The sequence below is a fragment of the Vulpes lagopus genome, chromosome 13 (assembly GCF_018345385.1).
Source record: "Vulpes lagopus strain Blue_001 chromosome 13, ASM1834538v1, whole genome shotgun sequence".
Lineage (NCBI taxonomy): Eukaryota > Metazoa > Chordata > Mammalia > Carnivora > Canidae > Vulpes > Vulpes lagopus.
In genome coordinates this window covers 20,753,306-20,767,086 of record NC_054836.1, presented here as the reverse complement: position 1 = coordinate 20,767,086, position 13,781 = coordinate 20,753,306, and the positions used below count along the sequence as shown (strand labels likewise).

At 38.0% G+C, this 13,781-nt stretch overlaps 1 protein-coding gene and 1 pseudogene across 5 annotated transcripts in view; both read right to left on the bottom strand.

Annotated features, from left to right (window-relative positions):
- The window catches only part of DYNC1I1 (dynein cytoplasmic 1 intermediate chain 1), a 308,734-nt gene that overhangs the window by 225,212 nt on the left and 69,741 nt on the right, over positions 1–13,781 (bottom strand). The window lies entirely within an intron of this gene.
- Positions 2,482–2,646, bottom strand: LOC121475168 (annotated as a pseudogene).

The window sequence follows — 13,781 nt, the reverse complement described above, 5'->3', positions numbered from 1 at the left end:
ACAACTCATAAATGGTAGAATGAGGGCTAAAATACTGTTGGCCTGAGCCCTGGTCCAGGGCCTTTTCCACAAAGCCAGCTCCCACCTAGGGTTCTTAAAGGTAATTTCTGAGCTCCTGTAAAAATCTGAAGTGCCTCCTGAGTCACACAGGAAACATCCAAATCATGGAGGCAAGCAGAGTCTGGTGGTTGAGCACATAGACTCTAGCCCCCCCACTTCTGAGCTGTGTGTGTGATCTTGAACAAGGTACCTAACCTCTCTGTGCTTCAGTGTCGTCATCTGTAAATTGGAGATATTACTAGTACTTGCTATTAGGATTGTTATGGTAATATATATGTACTACATGCATATATATTGTGTATACATATGTGTATAATTTACACACATATGTCTTAAAACAGTTTCTGGAACGCTTTTTTTTTTTTTAACAAATAGACTTAGTATTAGCATGGGACATATTCTATTGTGTTTCTTAAAAATTCCTAGGCATTGAGTGTGTGAGTGTGTGTCTGAGGGAAAGAGGGAAAGGTGAAATAAACACATAGCTCAATAGCTCATATAGGGAATCCCAGCTACATTCCCTAGCTCTCTATGACCTACAGAGGCACAGATCTATTCATACTTTGTTTTTAATTATTACTAGCAGATGGTACAGACTCATCGTATTTTTAGTACTAGTAGTAATAATAAAATGAAAGAAAATACATGTCACAGCTAGAAATTTCCATGTACCATTTCCCAAGCATTCTAGGAAAATAAAATTTTCTTCTTTTCTATGAGTTACTCAAACAACTGAGGTGATATCAAAGATGTGTACAAAGTAGATACAAACAAATAAATGCTAGTTTAGAGAACAAGCCTGCTTGGCCATCTATGAAATCTCAATAAGCAGGATGGTAGTCCAAGGCCCATTCAGGCATCGGCCTCATGGGCCTCATTCACTCAGAAATCGGGACCCCCAAGGAGGGTTGGGCTGGATTCCCAGAACTGCATACAGCCTCCTCACACAGAATTAGCAGAAAACACACAAAATACTCTAGAAACAAAGTTGCCAAACAAGGTAAAAGGCTCAAGGTTTCAAAGTAAGAAATTCAGGTATTAGTTTAACATCAGAGAAAAATGTTTTCTTTCCTGAAATGAGTCTTTCTTGAAGCACTTGAAAAAGAAACCATGAATAGACACACCAGGTCTACTTGGGGTGCTGCCTCTCCTGCTGTTTAATAGCCCAGAGCGTCTTTCTGAAGTCCCAACAGGTCAGGCTGCATCATTCAAAGAGATGGAAAATAAACATATGCCTGTATTATATCACCATTTCAGGGCTGTTCAAAAGATTTTATTTATTTATTTGAGAGAGAGAGAGAAAAAGAGAGAGCAGGAGGTGGGGCACAGGAAGAAGGAGAGAATCTCCAACTCTATGCTGAGTGTGGAACCCAACACAGGGCTCAATCCCATGACCCTGAGATCATGACCTGAGCCAAAAACAAGAGTTAGATGCTTAATCAAGCTATCCAGGTGCCTCATTTGATCCCCATCTTTTCAAATGGGGTCATCTCTGGCATGAAGAGATCGCCCTAGATCCTAGACTTCTATGTGAGTATCTATGTGAGGCACTAAAAGTTACCCTTGCAGGCAGGGATTTCAGGGCTTATTAGTAACAGGACAGAAGCTGTAGGCCTATCTTGCTGGGTAACCAGCAGCAGGCACTGGAAATAGGAAGATGACATGTAATTTGATATTCCACAATGGCAAATCAAAACTAACTGGTAAACAGTATGGCACAGTTAAGTCATACACTCATTCAGAAATGAATGTGGGTTCAAATCTATGCTTGGTCACTTACCAGCTGAGTGGTGGGTGAAAGCTTTCAACAAGTGATAAACCCTGCTAAGCCTCAAGCTTCTTATCTGTAAAATGGGTACATATCTTGAGTGGTTGTGAAGAATGAATGAATCTAATACTTGTCAAAGCACTTACTTTTGTGCTTGGCACATAGTAAGAAGCTCCTGGCTTAAGCATCTCTACTTTTAATTTATCTTTTTGACTATCATAATGCTTATATTTGTTTTAAAAATTAGAGAAGATTTATGAATTCTCTAAATGAAAGATTCTTTAAAAAAGTAGATTTGGAGACTATCTATGTCAATGAAACATAAGAATCACACCACTAATTTCTTTGTATGGGTATATGTATAGTTTTGGCTGGCTGGAAGAGTCTATTTGCTTTTCCTTTAACCAAAAGTATTATCACTGTGCAACTTCATAGTTCAAAACTCAGCTTGTATAAATGACCTTATCTCACTAATTAAAATATTTTCTTTTCCAAATAATGATCGAAAGGTTTCAATCAGTCCCTCACTGATGCTGTGTTTGTGAGCTCCGGGTTGCAACAGCGCCCAAGCTATCAAGAAGAAATAAAAGCCTAATTGTGATCACATGATTCTCCCAATGTGTTGATAGGTTGATACACTGATAAACTTGTGGGTGATTTGATATTTTAAAGTAATCCCTTATAACCCTTCTTACAGGGTAACTGATAGATTATTATAGCTTTCCATGCAGTCTCCAGATTGACTAAGCTGCATTTATTAGCAATAATCATGCCTCAGATAAACATCATTGGCTATGATACTGCCACTGCGCAAAGCTTTAAGCTGCATTTATATCAAATGCTTTTATTTGTGGCTATTTTGCTGTTGCATTAGTAACTATGTAGTTGTAATGCACATAAACAGTTTCCATGTATTATTTTATCCTCATCACAATTTTACATGATACTCTGATTTTACACCTGAGAAGACTGAGGCACAGTGATGTTAACTCCTCTGCTCAAAATCACAAAGGTAGTAAGTGATAGACTCAGGCCTTGACTCTGTCAAATAGCAAGTCCAAGGACCATGTTTTAGAGACTGTTCTCTATTGACTTTGTTCTATTTTTTTCCTAATGCCTTAAGAGCATCGTCTTATTGAGGCACACTCTTATAACCTAATAATATAGTAGAGGGCCAAGCACATGTGTTCATTTTATGAGAAAGGATTCCTTAGACGCCGCCAGACCTAAAGTATTATTAGGGCACAAGAGAAGGACAGTGTTTGCAAGAGGAGTACCACACAATAGCTCCCAGTCCTAGCTGGTTCAGAAAGGCTGGCCAGGAGGTGGCACTCTTCCACAGCAAAGGCCTTCCTCTTAGGCGTGTTCTCGGAGTCCTCAATTTTGTCTTCCCGGGAACAATCCTAGGGCCTGCAGGTCAGTGGATCCAGAATCCATCCATTCCTGCAACCCTGTGATGGAGGCCTTCTTCAACTTCCCTTTTTGTAGAAAAATATTTCTGCAATTTTATCAGCTGACAAAATTGTTATAAAGTGTGTTTAAGGGCACCCCGGGTGGCTCAGCAGTTTAGTGCTACCTTCAGGCCAGGATTTGGTCCTGGAGACCCTGCATGGAATGCTTCTCCCTCTGCCTGTGTCTCTCCCCCCCTCCTCCCCGCCCCGCCCCCCCGCCTCGTGTGTGTGTGTGTGTGTGTGTGTGTGTGTGTGTGTGTGTGTGTGTGTCTCATGAATAAATAAGTTAAAACTTAAAAAAAAAAACTGTGTTTAAGAGATGAAGTACCTAGTAGCTATTTTCTTTAAAAGTATGAACTTTGACCATCAGATTTATTTTTATTAAAGACTTATCAGTTCATAATTCTTCTAAAAAGGCTACAAATTAAACTGCTTAGCAAAAGAGGGGGAAAAAACCTCACGTAGCTCTCATGCTACTATGATTCCTTTTCCTTCTGATTAGGCTATAAATTCCATCCTCGCTCTTCAGTTCTGACTCTGGGATAGCTTTGCTGCCAACCCACCACCCCTCTTGCAGAACGACGTATCCTCTTAAGCCACTCTGCATGCAGATACTACTGCCATAGGCCCTAGTACATGCCTGTGTACCTCTTCCCATGTGTGACTTGACTGCAAACGTATCCACCCCTTACTGATTCGTCTCTGTACCTCGATCCTTAGTTAAGTGTATAGAGCAGGCACTAAATAACTGTTCAAGGAAGAAATGGGGTTGGGGGAGGAAGAGAAAACTAGAAGGAAAAAGCAGAAGGCATCATACAGAAAAGTACTTTGAGACTTTAACTGTCAAATGCCATTATGATATGGCATTATTATTAAATTATACTGTATATTTTTCACCTTGATAATTTATTCTAAAATAAGAGGTTTTAATATAATTTTAAATATACTGAATTAAACGTGTATCATGTTTTAAATAACCACAAGAAAGCAACTCAATGCACTTAAGAAGTACAATAAGGCCTCTTATATTTGGATTCGCTGTGGCCACATTTAACAAATCTAGAGAAAACCCGAATGGTAGAAGTCCTAGAGCAGTGGTTCCCAAAGTGTGGTCCCTGACCGGCAGCCGCAGCACTGCTTGGGAACAGGTTAGAATGTAAATTCCCAGGCCCCACATGAAACCTACCAAACAGAAACTGGGCGGGGGGAAGGGGGGCAGGGTCCAGTGATTCCAATGCTTACTAAAACCTGGATATCACCGAGTCAGAAATACTGGGTAACATGTGGGAACAGAGACTTCATTATTTAACCAGATTCACCTGGGGCTCCCCAACCTATAGCCAAATCCTAGGGGATGAGGCCTTTTCCACTGAAAAGGAAGGATGCCCCTGAACCAAGCTTATAAAGAAAGCTCTATGAGATGGGTCAGGCCCAAAGATGAACCAAGATGAAAGAGAGGTAAGAGGCAGGAAAAGGAGACTGCAGTATTTAACACAGGAAGGTACTAGCATGAGTCCATCCTAGATCTAAAACTAAAATGTCAGGCAGGGGATGCCAGAGACCCTGGGCAATGAAGCACGATCCCTCCCCAGCTAACATGGCATGGCCCTAGAGTGACACGGGGCCCATGTCTTCCTGTGCTGGGGTGGGACTCCTCGCTAAAAGTCCTAGAAGCTTCCTCTCCACCTGGTCCTGGCAACTTGGCTGAACAAGCTGGCTGAGCAAAGCCACAATGTACCAAAATTGAAATCTTTCCTCTGAAAACAAAAACTGGGTATTGATCAAGAATAAAGAGTGAAGCTATCTGAAGTTTGAGAAAGTTGTTTGCTGGTGCTCAGGATGTAAAAGTTCCCAGTTCGCCACAAGCATAGTCTGATCTACCCAGATTCTGTCCATTTGTCCTTGGTTGGATGTTCTGAATCCCAAGAAGAAAACCACTCCCTTGCCGGAATCTCTGTGCCCATTTCCCTTTCTGTTGCTGGTTCAACTAAGATCTCCTGTCTGTCCAACCACAGTAACGTTAGCATGGCTTTGCTAAGCCGCTTCCAAAGTTTCATCATCCAAGAAAAATAAAACCCTAAGTGTGACCTAAGCATGGTCTATGATACCTACCAAATCTGCCAAAAGTTAGGGTTCTATGGACTTATCTGTCCTATCATTAACAGCATGAGAAACATGTACATTGACATTAGGATTCTAATAAACATACACTCTGGGTCCCATTTCAAAGATGAATGAAAGTTGAAAAAAATTTTACTGATATTTTTAAATGTGATTGAGACTTTAAACATTCTTTTCATAGTAAAGAGAAAAAATACTTAAAGAGCAAAGAGTTTATCTACCAAAACATGATACCCTGGTTTTGTGCCTATGTTTTGAAAAGGTCTCCTTTTTTTTTCAAAGCCACAGACACCAGAACTTTGGCTTCTAAAACCTGTCACCTGAAAATATGGAGACAGTCACTGTTTTGTGCCTATATATGGAGTGCTAAAGCAAACCCCTTAGATTTCAAAGAAATTACAATCTCGTTGCCTTTAAGAATCAAGGTAAAGAGTTTAACCATCATGACCATCTAAGTATACAACTTATTTTACCCCTGAAGAAATTTTGTACCCACTGGTAGTCATTTCCCATTCCCTCTTTCCCAGACCTCTGGCAACCACCAGTCTACCTTCTACTTTCATATAAATGGAATAATACAGTATGTGTGTGGCCTTTTGTGTCTTGCTTCTTTCACATAGTACTGTTTTAAGGTTCATATAGCATGTATCAATATGTCATTCTTTTTTATTGATGAATAATATTCCATTGATATATCATATTATGTTTAATTCATTCAACAGCCGATGTACATTTGTGTTGTTTCTACTTCAGGCTATTACCAAAAAAAGCTGCTATGAATATTTGTGTACAAGTTTTAGTGTGGGCATATGGTTTCAATTCTCTTGGAATTGAACTGAATTCCCTCAGAATTGGCATATTCCTAGCAGTAGCATTACAGGGTCAATATGGTAATTCTATGTTTCACTTTTTGAGGAACTGCCGGACTGTTTTCCAAAGTGGCTTCACACTAAAGTTATAATCACTAGCAGTGTACAAGCGTTCCAATTTCTCCACATCCTTTTCTACCTTTACTATTATCTTTTATTATAACCATCCTTGTGAGTGTAAAGTGGTGTTTCAATGTGATTTCGATTCACATTTTCCTGATGGCTAATGATGTTGAGCATCTTTTCATGTGCTTATTCGCATTTCTGTATTTTCTTTGGAGAAATGCCTATTTAAATTCTTTGCCCATTTTAATTTTTAAAAAGATAGATTTATTTATTTATAAAGATTTTATTTATTCATGACAGAGAGACAGAGTGAGAGAGAGAGGCAGAGACATAGGCAGAGGGAGAAGCAGGCTCCTTGCAAAGAGCCCGATGTGGGACTCAATCCCGGGACCCTGGGATCACGCTTGAGCCAAAGGCAGATACTCAACTAAGCCAACCAGGCATCCCTATTTACTTATTTTAGAGAAAGAGTGCATGCACTGGGGGGTGGAGAGAGAGAAGGTGAGAGAGAATCCCAAGGATACTCCCCACTAAGTGAGGAGCGGAACACAGGGCTCAATCCCACAACCCTGAGATAATGACCTGAGCCAAAATCAAGAGTCAGACACTCGACTAGTGGAGCCACCCTGGTGCCTCTATTTGCCCATTTACAAATTGGATTATTTGTATTTTTGTTGTTGATTTACAAGAGATTGTTTATATATTCTGGATACTAAACTTTTAACAGATACATGACTTGCAAATATTTTCTCCCATTCTGTGGGTTGTCTTTTCACTTTCTTAATGATGTCTTTTAAAGTACAAAATTTTTCAATTTCAATGAAGTCTAATTTATTTATCCTTTCTATTAGCTGCTTGTATTTTTGGAGTCATTATCTAAGAAATTATTGCCCAATCCACGGTCATGAAGATTCATACTTCTTTTCTCCTAAGGAATTTATAGTTGAGCCGGACAGCAGGGAAAGACTTTGTCACAAATATTAATCCTCACTGATACTCACTGATCCCAAGCAGTAGCCCAATCTGACTGTAGGAGGATGGATTCAAGAGAGGGGCCAAAAGCTTCCAAGGGCTCATGAAAGCTCTCAGAGCACCTGAACATTCTTCCATCACTGCTATGAGCATCATCAAATTCTTCCTGAATTAAACACAATACAACTCATATTTTCTCTGATGTTCTTATTTCAAACTGCAGTGAACTATATACATGAACTTGACATTCCTGAATTTCATATTCAGGATTAGTGAAAAAAATTGCATAAATATTGCTGTACTATCTCTACTGGATTCATAAGAAACCCAACAATATCAGAGAACTGGCTTCAGACAGCTAAAGCTTTAAGCAAAATGGCTCTCATGAGAATTTCATAGATATCATCGGTTAATTCTTAAAGATATGTTTATATCAGAGTGCATGATTCATTTTGTAATTTATCATCAATATTGGGAAGTATAACTGCAAGACAGACAGAGCCTGACATTAGTAGGATTTTTTTTTTCAGGCAAACATCTGTATGAAAATACAGAGAAGCCACAGTAAAAGTATATTTCAGGCACTTAAGAAACTACAAAGTTACAAATTATAAATCACAAAAGGCTCTCAATTGTGATCTTGCACTAGCAGTTTCAGAGTGTACAATGACTGGAAATCATAATGCTAGATGATATATCGATTAGATCTAGTGGCAGAGTGGAGTAACAGTATATAAGGTGGCAGGTGGGAGCTTAGGTCAGAAGCCCAATATGTGGCCTCAGAAGCCAGGAAACCAAAAATGATCACTGCAATAATGGGAAGTCTGGAGCAGGGCAGAGTCTTGGAAGTCATGAAGATAAAATCAGGAACAGATATTCTCAGAGACAAGTTGTTATTTAGCCAGATGCCAAAGTAGGTCAAGGCTAAGGAATAAAAGAATGTCTTCACTGGACCCACACTCAGTCCTGCTGGGTTTTATTCCTGCTTGTTTGCATGTGAGTATTTCATCCCATGATCTATTAATGGTGCTGCCAAGAACTTTTCTAATGCTGCTTCTAAAATTCCTTGAGGTTTCTCAAAGAAGATTTCCTAAGGCAGCAAGAATGGCAACAGTTCCATTTTCTTCCTTGTTCAAACATCTTAGGTGGGTATGTACAGTGTCTTTGACAACTGGCAAAGGAACAACTTCAGCCAACATCATTATCAGCAACCACAAACAATCTTTGAAGCATGTCACCATGCCAGATCCTAACATTACAGGCAAAAAAGAATCAAACCTACACATTAAAAGGCAAATATGAAGGAAACGTAGAAAATAATAAGACTCAACATGAGTGATTCATACAGTAAGTGGGACAGAAGACTATAATGGGCAAAGTATCATGTGTTACACTAAATAAAGTTTCACTGACATTGAAAGTCAGATATGAGTCTTGAAGGATAGGTAGGACTTGGTCAAGTAGAAAGGAATAAGGAGGGTGTCCTAGGGAGATGGTCCTGGAGACCGAATTCACGTTTTATACTGGAGAGACTAAGTTTCCAGAATAGAAGTTTTAAGATGAAGAGCAATGGAATATTCATTTTAAAGAGGTTCATTGAGACCAGATTAAAATCTTGGGCTAAAGAACTTGAACTTCATGCTGCATGTAATGAGGAATTACTGAAAGTTACAGAGTAAGAAATGGACAACTGCAAAGAAACATCTAAAATTTATTAGTATAGCAACCACGTGAAGAATGGTGTCTAAATCTCTCTGACAAGTCAATGACCAGAGACTGTGTAAGTGACCTTAAGAAGCTGAGTGTAAAGGAACTAGAAAAGGGTCTACAAGCAAAAGGTGGGTGGGTTCAGTAACCAGAGAATCCAGGCAAGCATTAATTCATAGGAGGCAGCCAGAGACATGGTTACTGAATTTGTGACTGATGGTCTAACAAATATGAAGAATTGGTCCAAGGTGGTTATGGCACTGGGAACAGTAAGGATATGCTGTAGTTTGGTGACTCTAGAAAAGAATTAAGCATAGACCTTAGCAGTTTACTTGGTATGGAGGGTGAAGGAAAAGGAGTAGATTGGTGATTATTTTAAGGCTTCATGCCTTACAGGAAGAAAAGTGAATGATGTAACTGGAAGACACAGGAGAATTCAGAGAAAGATATGCTTTGGAGTTAAAAATGAGTACCTCAGTGGATGAGTTTATGGTGAAGGTTTCTCCAATTGTACAAGATAGAAGTCCAAAGCTCAGAAAAGAAGACAAAACAGAAAATAGCCCTGAGAGCCACCCAATGAGAGTCATATGAGAAAGTGCTGCATCCATAGAAAGAATTTAGGGAGCCAAGGGCACAGAAACTCATGTAATATGAAAGAAGTCTAAAAAAATGATAAAGGTTAATTTGTCTTCCAAACATTGTACTGTAGTATAATTAGGTGCCAAGATGTGATATCTCAAGGACTGACTCCTAGGGTTGGGAATAGGACACCACATGGAGGAAAGGTGACAACAGGGCACCACACAATGGAAGTGAACCTGGCATGGCAGTTCCTCACCACACTCAGTTTATCACCCATGTTCCAAGTGGGTGTTTTCCTCTAAGGACTGGGAAGAAACTTGAGGGTTGACCTTTTCTGATTACTTAAAAAAAAGATGAGTTTCCATTTTCTATGTTCGCATTTTAAAAATCATTTGAGGAGGTATTTATTTTGTTTCCATGATATTTACTTCTTACTGTGCAAGGATATTAGTTTGGCAGCTAAAGCATTTTTCCTGAACAGAAGCAAATGTCAAGTCTGGCTCAGTCAACAGGCACAGCCAAAAGGTTTGCCTTGAATTTCATAACACAAGTAAATCTTGCAAATTTCTGGGATGAGCGAGAAGTCAAAATAGTCACAGTTACAATAGAGCTTGGCTCTATCAGTGGAGGTTCAGCAGAACCTGTACAGTAGAACTTGTAAAGTTCCCACTTTACAAAGGTAATTGAAAGTTCAGGATTATAAGGACAAAAGGTATAGAAGTGTATTTTCTCCAATATTACATAAAAAGACAATATTAATATAAAACTTGATAGAAATGGCCTTTTATGAACTTAATATTCATGAACAGCCCTCTGCAGAAGTTACATTTAAACCTCTAAAATTAGATAATTCTTTAAGTCACTTGGTACCAAAGCATAGGCACACATCCTTGCCAACTGGCTATATTCATTTTTCTGAAATGGAATAAAAAAAGAATATAGTTTTATGAAAATCCTGCTGCTACTGTGAAACAGAAGATATCCTATAATTGCTTACTCAAGGTTCTTGAGAACATAGAACAAAGCCTGGCAGATAGCAAGTAGCTTCTCAAGAAATGGTTGAGGGCTTGATAAATGAGTAAGAGGTAAGTAAAGTGTTTCTCTCTCCCTTGTGACAATACTCTAATTGTGTCTGTTAAATCCAATTTATTAAAGTTTCTCATGGATCATAATATATTCTATATTTATAGATTCTGAAATGCATTTTACCATTACTTTTTTATACACACACACACACACACACACACACACACACACATGCATGCATGCTATAAGCTCCTGTTCTATATTTCAATTTCTGTAGAAAGTGTGATTAGGTGTTACTAAAAAAGCAGAGATTGTCCCACTTGCTCAAGAACACAACCCATATTATTCTCAAGAAAATACTAGACATTGTTGCATGGGAAACCTTAAAAATTAATTCAAAGCAGAGATCTAAACATACTGTATAAGAACATTTGACAAAACTTGAAGAATAGATAACAGGGTCACTTCATCAAAGGCTAATGAGGTGATTACTGTGGTGTTAGGCAAATGGAAATGTTTTTAAAATGCAAAAAGTCCTATAAAACTGCTTGGCTAGATTTTCTCAAACATGTACACCATCTTGAAGAATTTGTTTTTCTAGTGCCTTCATAGAGCTAGTTTAATTTCTATTCTTGACAGAGTGATCTATTTCACCACAGTAGTTTGGGATGGAGCAATGTAGATTCAGGAGTAATATTCACCCTGTCTTTCAACCAAGAATAAAGATAAAGTTGAGAGAAAGAAGAGGTCATCATTTTCTACCAATGTCTCCCAAAAGTGGAAGGCATCTCTAAATTCCTCCTTCAGGGAAGGAGCAGCCAATCCCTCACAGCTTCAGTTTTTTCTGTCTCACTTTGCCTCCAAATATTTTAAAAACTCCACCAATACTTTAATATACTATGACATGTAGGAAATATAATTGTGTGACTTCAATAAAATCAGAAGAAACTAAACATTCCAATATGTTATTGGGCTTAACAATTTTGAGGGGTCACAAATAGCCTTACTTGCTCATTGATGTTTATTCAATATTGAGAATCTTTGCTTCCCTCCTAGCTCCATATCCCTTATGCTGACTCTACATTTCCTTCATTAAAAAAATATATATATATTACATATATATATATATAATCCCTCTCTCTAACTTCTTCACTGCAACCCTAAATTTCACTTCCCAACTTATACAGAATTTTTAAATTCTGTGATCCTTTAACTTACTGTTTTATCCTATTATTTCATTTTCTACATCTATCTTTTTCAATTCACTTAATTTATTATAACAACCTGAGAAAGCAAGCATTTTGCTGTCATAAATATTTGCCTGGTAAGAAAAAAACAAAATGAGTCAAACTTATTTTCTCATTTCATTTGTAATTTTCTTGAAGCTATTTTTTCCTGAATCTCACTATATCATCTCCCTTATTTCTGTTTCCACTTGCTTTATTGATCAAATAAACACAAGATAACATACAAATCAGAATCAAGTGACACAATATTTGTGCTTTTAGCCAAGATGAGTAAGAGAAACCAGATTTACTCTCCACCTGAAACAACCAATAAAGGGGGAGGGGTAGCAGTTTGAATGAAACAACAGTTTGGAAGATACTGGAGGTCAGGCAACAAAGATCTGTGATGTAGGAGAAAGGGGAAACAAAAGATGAGCCCGATAATTGCCCCATCTTACTGCATTAAGAGCGTTCTCAGGCCACAGTGCAAAGAAGAAACCCATGGGAAATCTAGCAGACTCCTTACATTAAGGAGACAGAGCTGAGAGTCTAAGGAAATCAAGGAAGCTAGAATTCACAGGACAAAATACTAGAAAGCATAACTGCACAAAGAGAAAACTCAAAACATTTTCAAAGGGTTGCCCTTAAAGATTCAGCTTAGTGCTGACCTGGTGCAAATATGTGAGGAAACTATCTGGCCAAGGAAAGAACTACCTGAAAAAAGTAAAGGTAACAGTTCTGGGCACTCACACAGGAACAGGATTAATGCCTGTTCCCTCGCACTAAAGCTAGGAACCTCAGGATTTATGGGGCATTGTGTAGAAGGCACATAAGGGTCTTGCCTCAATAGCAGGCATTAATTAGCCCTAGACTGACTACTGCTCCAGTCCCAACTAACAAATCTTAAAAGAAAGACTTGAGAGTATCTATCCATTTCCAAGTGAATTAACTGTATATCTCAGAACAAATCTCAAAAAGATTTAGAGAGATTCAAATACATCCAATACCTAACTAATATTCACAATGTCTGACTCAACCAAAATCTAGCAGGCCTGCAAAAAAGCAGGAAAAAATATATATAATGAAAAGATATTAATTAATCAGTTGAAACTGTCCCAGAACTAATACAGATTATGGGCTAGTAAGCAAGGGTATCAAAACAGTTATTAAAACTGTATTTCAAGTGTTCAAAAAGTTAAGTCAAAACATGTAGGATTTTTTGAAAGGATCCAAATTGAACTTCTAGAGATCGAAATTATAGCACTTGAAAATAAAAATTCACTGAGTAGGCTTTGTGGAATACTAGAAATTGTAAAACAAAAGACTAGTGAACACATACATGCACACACACACAAACACAAAACAATGGAAGCTATACAAAATGAAACACTGATAGAAAAGTATGGAGCAAGCTAACTGTGGGAAACTTTCAAGTTACCTAATATACAAATGATTTGAGTTCTCAAAGAAGCAGAAGGAACAGAGGAAAAATATTTGAAAAAATAATGGTCTGGTTTTTCCAAATTTGTTTAAAACTGTAAACCCAATGATACAAAGAATCTCAGTGAAACCAAGCAATGAAGCATGGAGAAAACTACACCAAGGTACACTATAAATTACTCAAAATTACTGAGAAAGAGACCATTGTAAAAGCAGCCAGAAAGAAAAAGATGCTATATACAGAGGAATAAAAATAAGGATGACAGCAGATTTCTGGTCAAAAACAATGCAAGAGAAAAGACAATGAAACACCATTTCTGAAGAACTGAAAGAAAATCAACCTAGAATTATATACTCCATGAAAATATATTTCAAAAACAAAAATACAACAGATACTTTTAAGATATAAAAAGCTAAAAGAATGCTTTAACAGAAGACCTTCGCTACAAGAAATGTTAAAGGATATCCACCAGGCAGCAGTAAAATTACACTA